This window comes from Anticarsia gemmatalis, chromosome 27, assembly GCF_050436995.1.
Source record: "Anticarsia gemmatalis isolate Benzon Research Colony breed Stoneville strain chromosome 27, ilAntGemm2 primary, whole genome shotgun sequence".
In the NCBI taxonomy this organism is placed as follows: Eukaryota; Metazoa; Arthropoda; class Insecta; order Lepidoptera; family Erebidae; genus Anticarsia; species Anticarsia gemmatalis.
The window spans coordinates 1525571-1539363 of NC_134771.1; the positions used below are offsets into that span (position 1 = coordinate 1525571).

The 13793-nt window shown below is 37.9% G+C and overlaps 1 protein-coding gene and 1 non-coding gene across 2 annotated transcripts in view; both read right to left on the reverse strand.

Annotated features, from left to right (window-relative positions):
- Positions 1-13793, reverse strand: part of qsm (Zona pelucida superfamily protein qsm) — a 70714-nt gene that overhangs the window by 33849 nt on the left and 23072 nt on the right. The window lies entirely within an intron of this gene.
- Positions 11087-11157, reverse strand: TRNAG-ACC (transfer RNA glycine (anticodon ACC)). Its single transcript has one exon. It is a non-coding gene; the product is annotated as a tRNA-Gly (tRNA).

Genomic DNA, 13793 nt, shown 5'->3' on the forward strand with positions numbered 1-13793 from the left:
AGTTTTAACGCAATTGAATAGATAAACTACCGTTAAATGTACCTCAGAAACCGGAGGTATGAAATGCTCTTGTGTCGGGGGGACTTTTACAAACATACAAACAACAATGCAAAGTACAACCAGACCCGAAATATTTTTTTGTGGATCGCACAAATAATTGTTTCGTGTGGGAATCGAACCTACGATCTCCCAATGCAAATGGTAGTGGCGTGGCGACCACCTTAACTACACCACGGAGGTAAAGCGAAATAACTATTCTCATTATGGCTATAACTCATGAATATATCAGCTTAGCCTTTCTTCCAAGCTATGTTGGAGTCGGCTTCCAGTCTCACCGGATGCAGCTGAATACCAGTATTTTACATGGAGCGACTGTCTATCGGACCTCCACAACCCAGTCACCTGGGTTATAACACGATACCCTTCGGTAAGACTGGTTGTCAGACTTTCAAGCTTCTGACGACTTAACGACTGTCAAAGATCTTCGAAAATGACAGCCGAGACTCACAATTTAACGTGCCTTCCGAAACACGGAGGAACTCGATATGTATAAGATGGTCAGATCCACAGATCAACCTCGGCGAACTTAACTTAACCTCAGAGATCGATCGCGGCAGTTGTTAACTAAACATACTTATATACTTCTAAATATATATATACTTATATAGATATATTAACAACTAGGCTCAGAACAAATACTCGTGCTCATCACACAAAGATTTGTCCCGGGTAGGATTCGAAACCACCACACGCGGCGCTACGGCTATTGCGGTGAGGTGACCGCTTAAACCACTGCGCCAAACGTGCAGTTAAATCAAAGCGAAATAACGATCCTTATTATGGCTATAACTCAAGAATCATCATCATCTCAGCCGGGAATCGTCCACTGCTGAACAAAGGCCTCCCCCATCGAGCGCCAATAGGACCGGTCCTAACTCAAGAATGAAAGAAAGAAAGTTTTTCATCGTAAAATCTAGAACTCCCATGCATAATAATGCATCTATGTCAATAGATAACATCTATTTCTCAGCCCGTCACCCTGTCATTAGTAGTCGTGATGATATGGGACTTTTTCCACTGATAATTGCTTGGGAACTTTTCGTATAATGTGTCGTAAGAAAATTATAGGTTATTATGATGAAAAGCTTACAAATCTATAATCTTACTGATGTTATAAATGCGCAAGTTTGTAAATATGTATTTATGTTTGTTCCACTTTCATGAAAAATATTGTTGTTAGTTCAATTTGCTTATAGACAGTTGCGCTCACTGGTAGGTAAACGATCTGTAGGTTAAGCAACCCTTGCCGCGATCATTCTATTGATGGGTGACCGTATAAAATAAATAAAATTAACCCATTACTGTCCCACTGCAGGGCAAGGGTCTCCTAGGGAGGGATTAGGCAATGAGGCTTTCACGTTGGCCAATTGCGGGTTGGGGACTTTGCATACCTTCAAGAACTGTTCTTAACTCTCATACATGCAAGGTATGCATCACGATGTTTTTCTTCACCGTCGGAATTAATAATCATTATTTCGAATACACACATAACGTCGAATTTGGTGTGTTGCCTCGGGTTCGAACCTGTGAACACCTGCCTGGAAGTTGCCAACTTGGCTATCACTGCTCTGCAATATGTATGCAATTAAGTATTTATTCGTAATAAAGTTTGCCATTAAACCGCGTGAGATTACATCATGAAACAATAACTATTAATTAAATTCTCATATCAATCTTTCTATCATAAAATTGATTTACCTCCACCGTTCTTGTCAAGTGCCGTTGTGTTATAAACTTCTGTATGAAGATTTAAATGCTTATTATTCATTTTATCCTGTAACAGAAGTAATTATTGTGTAATAAAATAATACCTATTTAAATGAACTTTGAGTTAAGCAACCCTTGACCGGGTCACTTTATAGATGGGTAACCGCATAGTGAGCGTCTCCGTGCTTCGGAGGGCACGGTAGAAGTCGGTCCAGTTTGTTGTCAATTAAGATAAAAGTCGTTAATCCCTGTCAAAGGCCGGCTTGAACAACTTTGACACTAGGTTGACCACTAACCGTACGATATATAGACCCACAATTTAACGTGCCTTAAAAAACACAGAGGAACTCGATATGTATAATATGGTCACCTATCCACAGGACAACCTCGACAAGCGTAGCTTTACCTGAAACGTCACGATAAAATAAAATAGTTTATACCATAGCCAACTAGATCTTTACATCGCAGAAATTCTGTTTAAATTAAAGGTCGGTGAAACTGAAAGCTTAGTACAGCCTTTGTAAAAGATCCGAAATTAAGATAATTCAGTCATTAATTAGCTACGCTTTATAAGGGTAGTAACTTTTAATCGTTAGTTTTCTAATAAAATCGTGTAGAAAATAAGGCTTTAGTTTTTTCGATGTATAGAGCGTTATATTTATTCCTTTTATAAACGCAACTCCCGCACTAAGAATAAATTGCTCTTGTGTCGCGGGGACTTTTACAAACATACAAACAACGGACACAAAATACAACCAGACCCGAAACAATTATTTGTGTATCGCATAAATAATTACTAATGCAAAGGGAGGTTGTGGGTTCGATTCGCAAACGAAACAGATATATGTGCGATTCATATTTTGCTGTTTTAGGTCTGGTTGTACTTTGTATCCGTTGTTTGTATGTTTGTAAAAGTCTCCGCGTAAAGTCTTTCGCTCTCACACAATTTATAGCTGGATTCTTCTTTTTCTAGTCGTATGGTTAGTGGTCAACCTGGTGTCAAAGTTGTTCAAGCCGCCCGAAGGTCCTTGACATGGCTTAACGACTGTTATCTTAATTGACAACATCCAGAACCGACTTTTTAAGTGTCTTCCGAAGCACGGAGACGCCCTGTTCAAATACCACTATGCGGTCACCCATCTAAGGAATAACCGCGCCAAGGTTTGCTTAACCGACAGATCGTTTACCGACCGGTGAGCGCAACTGGCTACGGGTGCCTCGGCTGGCTTGACCACTACTTATTCGACCATTTCGATTAAGTATCGCTTAGTTAAGTTTAGTTGTTTCCGTCATGTTATCTATCGGTTATCTGACATTTATCCGTAACTCACGACTTTTAAACTTTAAACAAGTAAATATTTGATTTTAAAACATCGTGTTTGTAGAAAATGGCGGCAAACCGTCATGTATCATGTAAGAGAACAACAAATTACTTTAATGTTGTCATCAGGCAAACACACGGAGTATTATGCTTTTTTATAAAGACCATAGATTGTATACAGATAATAGAAGGGTAATAAAAAGACCATAGCATTTTTTTTCAGTGACTGGGAATATGACGTCTTTTTGAGAGGTTCGGCCTGGCCAATTTATTTGAAACTAGCCAACTGATAGATAGTTTTAGTTGATTTTGAAAGTTCGGAGGTCTCAATAACTAGTTCATACTCTATTTTTTTGGTAGTTTGTTGACAGAAAACAGATATTGTGTCAGATATTGTGTCTTTACTCAGGAATCAAACACGGTACCTTGGCAAATAAACAATTTACCATTTAATTTTAAACTCGCTAACGGAACAATAAAAGCCTAACCTAATCGGAATTCGAACCTGAGACCTGAGAACCTGAGACACAACCAGATAAATAAATTCATAAACTCTTATCCTATAGCAACACACGCTAATTCACATCTCTATAAAATAAACCAAATAACTCAAAAGCAAGGTCCATTATTTTCTAACTAAGTTATGTGCTAATAACCTCGAAGCGACATACCACACTCTGTGGTCAAAAGGCTCGGTTCCAAAGAAAATATTAATGTCGCCATAAAAAAAACAAAGGCGAAGGAACACGTTCTATTTTTAAACCGGTGTCAATTTTACTTTTTTCCCGCGCCAATGTTGCATGGATGTTGTTTTATTTTTGAGATTAATGTTTAGAATTTGTTACTTTATACTTTAGTTACTTATTTCCTGGAAGTAAGAAGTATCTTATGTGTAAATCCAGGTTATAAGCTATCAGTGTACCAAGTTTCATTAAAATCCGCCCAGTAGATTTTTCGTGTAAGAGTAGCAAACTTATATCTATCCTTGCTTACAAACTTTCGGGTTTATAATACATACATAACATCGCGTCTTTTTCCCATAGTGGCATGCAGAGACCAGAGAACGCCAGTTGGTACGATCCTTACAAACGTTCTTTACTTAAATCTGTACTAATATGATAAAGCTGAAGAGTTTGTTTGTTTGAATCTCAGGAACTACGTGATCCGATTTGAAAATCCTTTCAGTGTTAGATAGTCCATCGAGGAAGGCTATAGGCTATATATCATCACGCTATGACCGACAGGAGCAGACTACAAGTAAAAAATGTTAATGTTAAAATTTTGACCCATTCTCTCTTATGTGACGCAAGCGAAGTTGCGCGGGTCAGCTAGTACTTTATATCGCGTATTAAAATTATATTCGTGCAAACAAAATCAGTTGCTTTTCTTAACACAATATAGTATTACCACATTGCTCCCTTCGCATATTAAATCGACACTGTCAACATGGTACTCAATACTATAGGCCGACAACTTTGTAGGGAGTCTTGGGATGCCAGATCCATCTTAAATATTCTTCAAAAAAGTGGCTGTATCAAACAGGCCATCGTCAGCTGCACAAGCCGGTCAATGATGTTTTAAATTATGAATTTTAGAAGCCGCAAACCAAGGAGCTCGTCGCTATTCATAAACAGCCACAAGGATCGATCTCTCAGATCACGCTACACTTTCCGAGGTTTATCAGTGGATAGCTGAACATACTATCCGTTAAATTGTGGGTCCCGGCTGTCATTTTGAAAGATCTTTGACAGTTCTTACCAGTAGTCAAAAACTTGAAAGTCTGACGACCAATCTTAACAAAGGATATCGTGTAATTAACCTAGGTAACTGGGTTGTGGAGGTTCGATATGCTGTCGTTCCATGTAAAATACTGGTATTCAGCTGCATCCGGTAAGACTGGAAGCCGACTCCAACATAGTTGAAAAAAAGGCTAGACTGATAGTGCTATTAGTCTTACTCGTATTTAATCTATATTAGAATACGTATGACGAGAAGCCGACTCCAAAGCAGTTGGAAGAAAAACTAAGCCGATGTAAGCCGCAAACCTTTTACACGCGGCTCTCTACTAAGTTGTTGGACTTTAGTTACCTTCGCATATTAAATCGATACTGTCAACACGGTATTCGATACTACAATACATCGAGACATCGATAGCATCTCGTTTTATATTTGTATCGATTATAGGCTGTTATCGCATTCCTTTTGTAACTTACTATGTACGAAGGAGGTATTTTCTGAAGTACTTAGTTGTTTATTACTCAGAATGTATTGTAAAACAAAGACTACTGTTTGTGACCGATATACTCGAAAACGAGTGAACGGAATTGGATGCGGTTTTTGCTGATAGATAGAGTTTTGTAAGGAGTGTTTTGATGTGTAGTTTGTTGTAGTTTTGTTGTAGTTTACTGAGATATGATGATGATTGTAGGGGATATTGAAAAATTCCCTAAAAGTTCCCTATATAGAAAGCTATTTAACATACATACACTCACACATCTGTCTCCAGGGAAATTACATTCACATTCGACTAAACACGACTTTCGTTTAAAATTAAAAGTTTTATACGGCCATCTTGTTTTAGTATTTTTAATAAAATATAATAAACGAAAAGTATACTTATATGTAACTGAAATTCTTAAAGCATTTAAAGTTATGTTTTATAAAAATAAATATTACTGAAACACTGAAAGGACGTAGTACTTGTAACTGGTGGTCCTGTAGGTATGTGTATGGATGTGAATGAGGCAAAGAAAGTTTGTGAGGATCGTGCCAAATGGCATTCGCTGGCCTCTGCCCACCCTACCTACTAGGCGAAGCGAAGGCTTAACCCTGATGGGGAAAATGATCTCAAGGCCTAATACATAAATAGCCCCCGTTTGGCAGGAGACCCTTGCCAAGCAGTGGGACAGGAAAGGGTGAAAGAAATGGGTACACTGCACAGGTATTTTTTTAGGCCCCTCTAAAACTACCAATCGAATTTGAAAATAACTTTTAATTTATGATAACCACATTATAAGAAAGGCCATAAATTATCTTACAAGCTTTCAACTACGGGAACGAAAGCCAGACTTTCAATTAAAAAATATCCCAACAAATTTTTAACTCGGCCACCCAGGCACCTTGCAAAAAGCACAAAAATGTTACAAAATACAATTCTAAAAATAACAACTAGTACATACAAGTATAACACGCGTCGTCGCCCGCATTTCTCGGAAACATTGTAGCACTATAATTAAGGAGCGAGCGTATGGAGTATGCGCAAAATATTCCCTAATGGCCGAACAACGCAGTTTACATGCGCGGGAAAAAAAACTATATTTTTACTCTGTGATTTAAAATGGCGCGGTTTTATTGGTATTCGATTTTAAAATGTATTTTCTTTATCGTTTTATAGCACAGTTATTGAAGGACTGTGAAGTCCCCAACCAGTATTTGGCCAGCTTGGGGGACTAAAAGCCTTCTCCCTCTTTCCGTTGGGAGACCCTTGCCCAGCAGTGACAAAATAATGGATTAAAGTAAAAAGAAGGATTGTTTATACGTTTTTTCCACAGTAAAACGGTTACCCCCGGTTTCTGAATACATTTAGCGGTAGTTTATCTATTCAATAGCGTTTTTATATGAGTTTAAACGCTATTGTATATATAAACTACCGCTAAATATACCTCAGAAATTGAGGGTAATATTACTTTAAGTAAACGCAACTTTCTTTAAAAAAATAACTTCTGTAATTGGTTTACCAGTTTAAGAGATTATGCCTTACAGACAGTTATAGGCATACAAAACTCATTCCATATAATTTTAATACTTAGTAACTTACAAATTACAGGTTACTGCTAAGAAATCTCGTTTACCTGAAAATAAAGAAATCGATTGTTAAATATGTTATTACTTAGACTTTTCTCAATGATAGTTAAATTTAATGATACATATTTTTTTAAATAAACTGTAAGTTGTTTTAATATCACTATTATTAGAACATTTCTGTACCTCAGAGGTATACATTAACTTATAAAACAAAAAAGCGTTGAGGTAAATAATCTTATGGCCTTTTGAGGTCCTTTACCAGTTAAATATTAGCAGATTTAATCTACACTAATACATATTATAAAGCTGAAGAGTTTGTTTGTTTGTTTGAACGCGCTAATCTCAGCAACTACTGGTTCGATTTGAAAAATTATTTCAGTGTTAGATAGCCCATTTATCGAGGAAGGCTATGAGCTATATGTCATTACGCTACAACTATTAGGAGCAGAGTACCAGTAAAAAATGTTACAGAGATGGGGAAAAATTTCGCCCATTCTCTAATGTGACGCAAGCGAAGTTGTGCGGGTCAGCTAGTGTCATGTACAATTGGATATTTCTTTTCATAGATGTAATAGGATTTATATTTCAAAAATCACCCTCTTAGATAAAAGAAAGACTTGAACAGAAGCATAAAATCTAAAAACCAACTAATTAATTACAAAACTAACAATGTTAATTATTCAACAATAAAAAAAGGTCCAGCCGTTCCCGAGATAGCGAGTTAAAGACAAACAAAGAACATTCCTTTTTAAATTAATCTATTTATGTCGGCATTTGTCGGCAATTAGGGCGTGCACTTGCGACTAGTCGTAGCCAGTTGTGCTCACCGGTCGGTAAACGATCTGTGGGTTAAGCAACCGTTAGCGCGGTCATTGCGTAGATGGGTGACCGCAAAATGGTATTTGAACTGAGCGTCTCCGTGCTTCGGAGGGCACGTAAAAAGTCGGTTCCGGTTGTTGTCGATTAGGATAACAGTCGTTAAGCCATGTCAAAAGCCTTTCGGGCGGCTTGAACAACATGGAGCGGCTGTCTATCGGACCTCCACAACCCAGTTGCCTGGGTTATAACACGATACCCCTCGGTAAGACTGGGTGTCAGACTTTCAAGCCTCTGACTACTGTTATCAACTGTCAAAGATCTCTGAAAATCACAGCCGGAACCCACAATTTAACGTGCATTAAAAAATGTGCTTTCTAAATAATAAAAAATGGTCACCCATCTACAGAACAACCCCGGCAAGAGAAGCTTAACCTGGCAAATCTATCCGCGCGGCTGTAGTTAACTAAACCAAGTATAATAACATATCATAACATTAAATATATGTAATTAAAGCAATAAATAAATCTCTTTGTCGCCATTTATATAAATAGAGACGTGTTAATTGTGTTAGTGGTCGTTTCTCGAGAACTGCCGGGCCGGTTATGATATTATAATTGTGGGGTACTTGGCCATTAATTCTGTAGTTGCTGAGCTGCTATTTTAAATGGTGGTTTGAAGAAAAAACGGTCAAGTGTGAGTGAGACTTGTATAGGGAGGGTTTCGTATGATTATTTGTACTAATTTGTACTAATATTATAAAGCTGAAGAGTTTGTTTGTTTGTTTGAACGCGCTAATCTCAGGAACCACTGGTCCGATTTGAAAAATTCTTTCAATATTAGATAGTCCATTTATCGAGGAAGGTTATAGGCTATATATCATCACGCTACGACTAATAGAAGCAGAGTACCAGTGAAAAATGTTACAAAAACGGGAAAAAAATTGGCCCATTCTCTCTTATGTGACGCAAGCGAAGTTGCGCGGGTCAGCTAGTTTATTAAAAAGCTGGGCAAGTGCGAGTTGAACCAATTTAAGAAGGGTTTTTTATCATTATTTTTAACGAAACACAAGCTTAGTTTGTGTTGTGTACAAAGGGTTTCGTACCATTATTTAAAAAACGGCAAAAAACACGTTTGTTATATAGGAGTAGCCTTACATATTCATATTATTCGGCTTTTTAGCATTTGTAGTTATAGCCGCAGCTTAAATACATAATCTGTGAAAATTTTAACTGTCTAACAAACACACAGACAGACCGCGAAGTCTCAGTAATAAGGTTTTTATCCTTTAGGTAAGGAACCCTAAAAATAGTTCTCGTTTAGTTTTTGGTTTTTATTTTATAAATTTAAAATGAAGATTGCGCATTAATCTAAATAATGGTTCATATTATCATTACTCAATCTGGTTATTTATTTTCAAGAGGTTTCAGTTCGATTCTCAAAGGGTTATTATTTTGAAAAATTAAACAAAAAATTGTATATAGTTTATTACTTTTCCACTGCTGGAAACTAAACCTTGTATGCCTGAGAGTTCTTTAGAACAGTTCTTGAAGGTATGCAAAGTCCTCAACCCACAATTTGTTTTCCTTCACCGTTGGAACAAGTGATAATTATTTCTAATACACACATAACTTTGAAAAGTCATTGGTGTGTTGCCTCGGGTTCGAACCGTCGACCACTTGCATGGTAACTAATTTATACCACTCGGGTATCACTGCAAGTATATTACTTAACTAGCTGACCCGCGCAACTTCGCTTGCGTCACCTAAGAGAATGGGTCAAAATTTTCCCCGTTTTTGTAACATTTTTCGTTGCTACTCCGCTCCTAATGACCGTAGCGTGATGTTATATAGCCTTTAACCTTCCTCGATAAATGGGCTATCTAACACTGAAAGAATTTTTCAAATCGGACCAGTAGTTCCTGAGATTAGCGCGTTCAAACAAACAAACAAACAAACAAACAAACTCTTCAGCTTCATTATATTAGTATAGATTATCTATCTATCGTATGGTTAGTGGTCAACCTAGTGTCAAAGTTATTCAAGCCGCCCGAAAGGCCTTTGACATGGCTTAACGACTGTTATCTTAATTGAAAACAATACAAACAAAACAAAACGGGACCAACGTTTTACGTGCCCTCCGAAGCACGGAGACGCTCAGTTCAAATACCACTATGCGGTCACCCATCCATAGAATGACCGCGCCACGGTAGCTTAACCCACAGATCGCTTACCGACCGGTGAGCACAACTGGCTATGAGCGCCTCACTTAACTTAAAACATTATTTTAAATATTTTTTTTATGAATATGAACAAATTTAATTAAAATTATATTTAGATGAGAATATGAGAATATGAGAAATTGACTATTATATATTCAATGTACAGAATTTTGTTATAAATAAACTAAAACTAAACATTAAATTAATACATTAAATAATAATTTTATATGTACAAACGAAAAAAAAAAAATAATAATAAAGGAACTAAACATAAATAAAACTAAAATAAGGCATCATAAAATATCTCCGCATCGCCGTCCCCGGGTAACGTGCCCAGAAGGCTGGCAGCATTGCCACGTTGAATGGCAATGCTTATTCTTTGCCCTAAGTAAAGGCCAGCCCTCTGGTCACGTGTCGTGCTGATTATTCGGCGAGAGATATCAAACAAATTTTTTTTTGCACTCGGACCCCACGACCCCATCGTCTCAACTCCGAACGGCTCAAATATGCAATCACCAATAAGATTTGCATATTTGCGCCGTTTGAGGGACTCTGCAGCTGCAGCAGCAGCGCCGGAGCAAATCGACGTGCTAGGAAGATGTGATGGCGCAAGGGTATCGACGCAAGTTGCGTCCCATACCAAAGGCCTACCCATCTTCCAAGGTAGCAACGACATACCATCAGGTCTCTTGCCATCGTCACGTGCCAGCCCATTAGGTTCAAGAACAGCTGGCACGCCGGCGGTGACAAGAGCACGACGAATTATGTCATTTAAGCTGCAATGACGTGAAATGCGGCCGGCGCTCCTACTACAGGAGAGGCCGTGATGTCCGAGGTTGTCGACTAGTACACCGCAATGACAGCGGTGCGGAGATACACAAGGTGCCCCTACACGGAGGCAGGCAGCAAGTCGGAAGGTGGCGTCGTCCAACATAGTCCCTACATTGGACGACGGGAGAGCCTGCAGCCATAAACCCGATTCCCACTCACCCACAGCCAGAAGGCGCGCGCGCTCTGCGGCAGTGGAAGTGCTGTCCAGAAGGGACTGCCTTACCCTGGCGCAGAGCGGCACGTCCCACTGTCTTTGGCAGGAAGGGTTAGTGGGAGCATCTATATTTGGACAAGAAAGGGTGAAGAAAGAAGAAAGAATTAAATGATGCATCGGCCGGGAATCGAACCCGGGTCGCCCGCGTGGTTGGCGAGCGTTCTACCACTGAACCACCGACGCTGTCATTTTAAATATTAATTTGCAAACTACACGTCATTGATACAACATTGCCAGCCCGTCAGTCAAATTGGGTAATGTTGTCCAAATAAGGCTAGCTGCACACGGTACTGTGCGGCGGAACTGACGCGCGTTATTCAGGCCACTTGTTGCGACAGTTCGGTAATGTGGAGCGAGCCTTATTTGATAGATAGTGTCTGGGTGTAACAGTGATTTGGTGAAAATAAATTTAGATTTTGTATTTTATTTATTTTTGTACGGATCTGAGTGGTTGAAAGCCATATTTTTAGCAGTTATGAAATTATTTATGAAAAAATCTAAGCGTTTTTACTGATCTTGAGTCATCTTTCTTCATGCTAGATTTCATGAATAACGGTTAAGCAGTATAGCCTTTTAAGTATTATACCTATACAATACATATTGTAACTATGTATATAGACCGACTTTGAAACCTTGAAACTTTGAAATCCTGCTAATATTATAAACGTGTAAGTTTCTAAGGATGGATGTATGTTTGTTACTCTTTCACGAATAAACTACTTTACAGATTTGGACGAAATTTAGCACGCAAGTAGTTTATAACCTGTATTTATACACAGGATTCCTTTTACCCCGGGAAATCTTTTTACACGGTTGAAATCGCGGGCATACAAATACCCAGTGCCTTGATTAAGTGTAGAAGAAAACAAGATGAAACTAACCAAGCCTTGTTATATTATGTACCTACTTTATATCTTACTATTTACTAAGATATTGTATAAAAAATGTCCCACTGTTGGGCAAGAGTCTCCTCCCTGAATAGGTAAGGAGACCTTGAGTCCACTTTCATCATCAGCCTAGCCTTTTCTAACAACTATGTTAGAGTCAACTTCCAGTCTCACCAGATACAGCTGAATACCAGTATTTTACATGGAGTGACTGCCTATTGAAACTCCACAACCCAGTTACCTGGGATATAACACGATACCCTTCTGTTAAACTGGTTGTTAGAATTTCAAGCCCACACACACAACTAAACGTACATTCTAGGATGTCACCCATCTAAAAATCAACCTCGGCAAGCGTAGCTTAACCTCAGGGATTTATCCGTACATACAAACACCCAGTGCCTTAATTAAACGTAGAAGAAAACAACTAAACTAACCAAGCCTTGTTATATTATGTACCTACTTTATATCTTACTATTTACTTAGATATTCTAAGAGAAAGGTGTTCTTATGTACAGGTTTTTGAGGGTCGCTACTTTTTGTATCTTCTATACTAATATTATAAAGCTGAAGAGTTTGTTTGTTTGTTTGTTTGAACGCGTTAATCGCAGGAACTACGGGTGCGACGTGAAAAATTATTTACTGTTGGATAGCCTATTTGTCGAGGAAGGCTATATAACATCACGCTACAACCATAAGGACCGAAGTAGCAACGAAAAATTAAAAAGTTTAAAATATCGGGGAAAATGATTACGCATTCTCGCTTATGAGACGCAAGCGAAGTTGCGCGGGTCAGCTAGTCTAATATATTTTCTAATAAGTAAACGCAACTTAGTTTCTTAAAAGCTGCCCGTCCATTGACAGCCTCACAACATCCCACATAAAAAATATACAAAAGCGTTACTCATTTATCCACCTACATTGCACCGCTGACCTTAGCCGAAAAAGGTAACATTATTCACCACTACACAACACTAATATCAACCTTAATACCACTACATAAAGACGACAATAGATTCTACTAACTGCATTTATATAATTGTAAAGTTAACTAAAACTATAGAGAATTTTACACTTTATGTATTAGAAGATAAAGTTGGTTTTGGCTTGTGTTATGTCCGTCCCACGTAGAACCTTGTCGCCTACTATAGTGACGTCATTTATGTCCTGACTGAGATTTGCTTTGATTATGATTTTGCAAGATTTTTAAGATTGTTAAAATCTTTTTCTATTCTATTTTTTTTTGTGTCCTCAGATTCACGAGATAAATAAGTTTTATTTTACCTATCTGACACATAGTGATAGAGTTCAACAACTACAACTTAGTAGACAGGCTAGTTTACAAGGTTCGCTAGTTCGCTAATAGGGGTACACGTAGGCTTATACAACCGTTGACCTGTTTGGTACGGCTATTTTAAATATAAAAAAAAATTAAATTTTAAAAAATATTCAGAATTGTGAATCATAACCTAGGTAAATCATGCATACAAAAACGATGGAACAAGTTGTCGGACTATAGCTAAAAAAATTGTCAGAAGCCAGTATTAGTGTAGACATACAAACATACATAAAATCACGTCTTTTCCTCTACGGGTAGGTAGAATTGCTCGTCACTTGGTACGATCCATACAAACTTCCCTTGCCTCATTCACATACAAACATGTTGTCATACAGGACCGCTGGTTACGAATACTACGCACTTTACCTTTTTTGCAAGTGAACACAGTCTTTTTCATGTCAAAATACTAGTTTTTAGCAAAAACTTATTTTCGCACATTGTACGTTTTGACCTCCAAAACATTTGCATTGTACGAAGTTAAGGTCACCGTATATTTCTCAGTTCTATTGTATAACTATGACATAAGACGACCTTTAGTTTAATCGCTGAATGCGGTAATAAATACTGAGTGTTAAATACATTTTTATAGACTT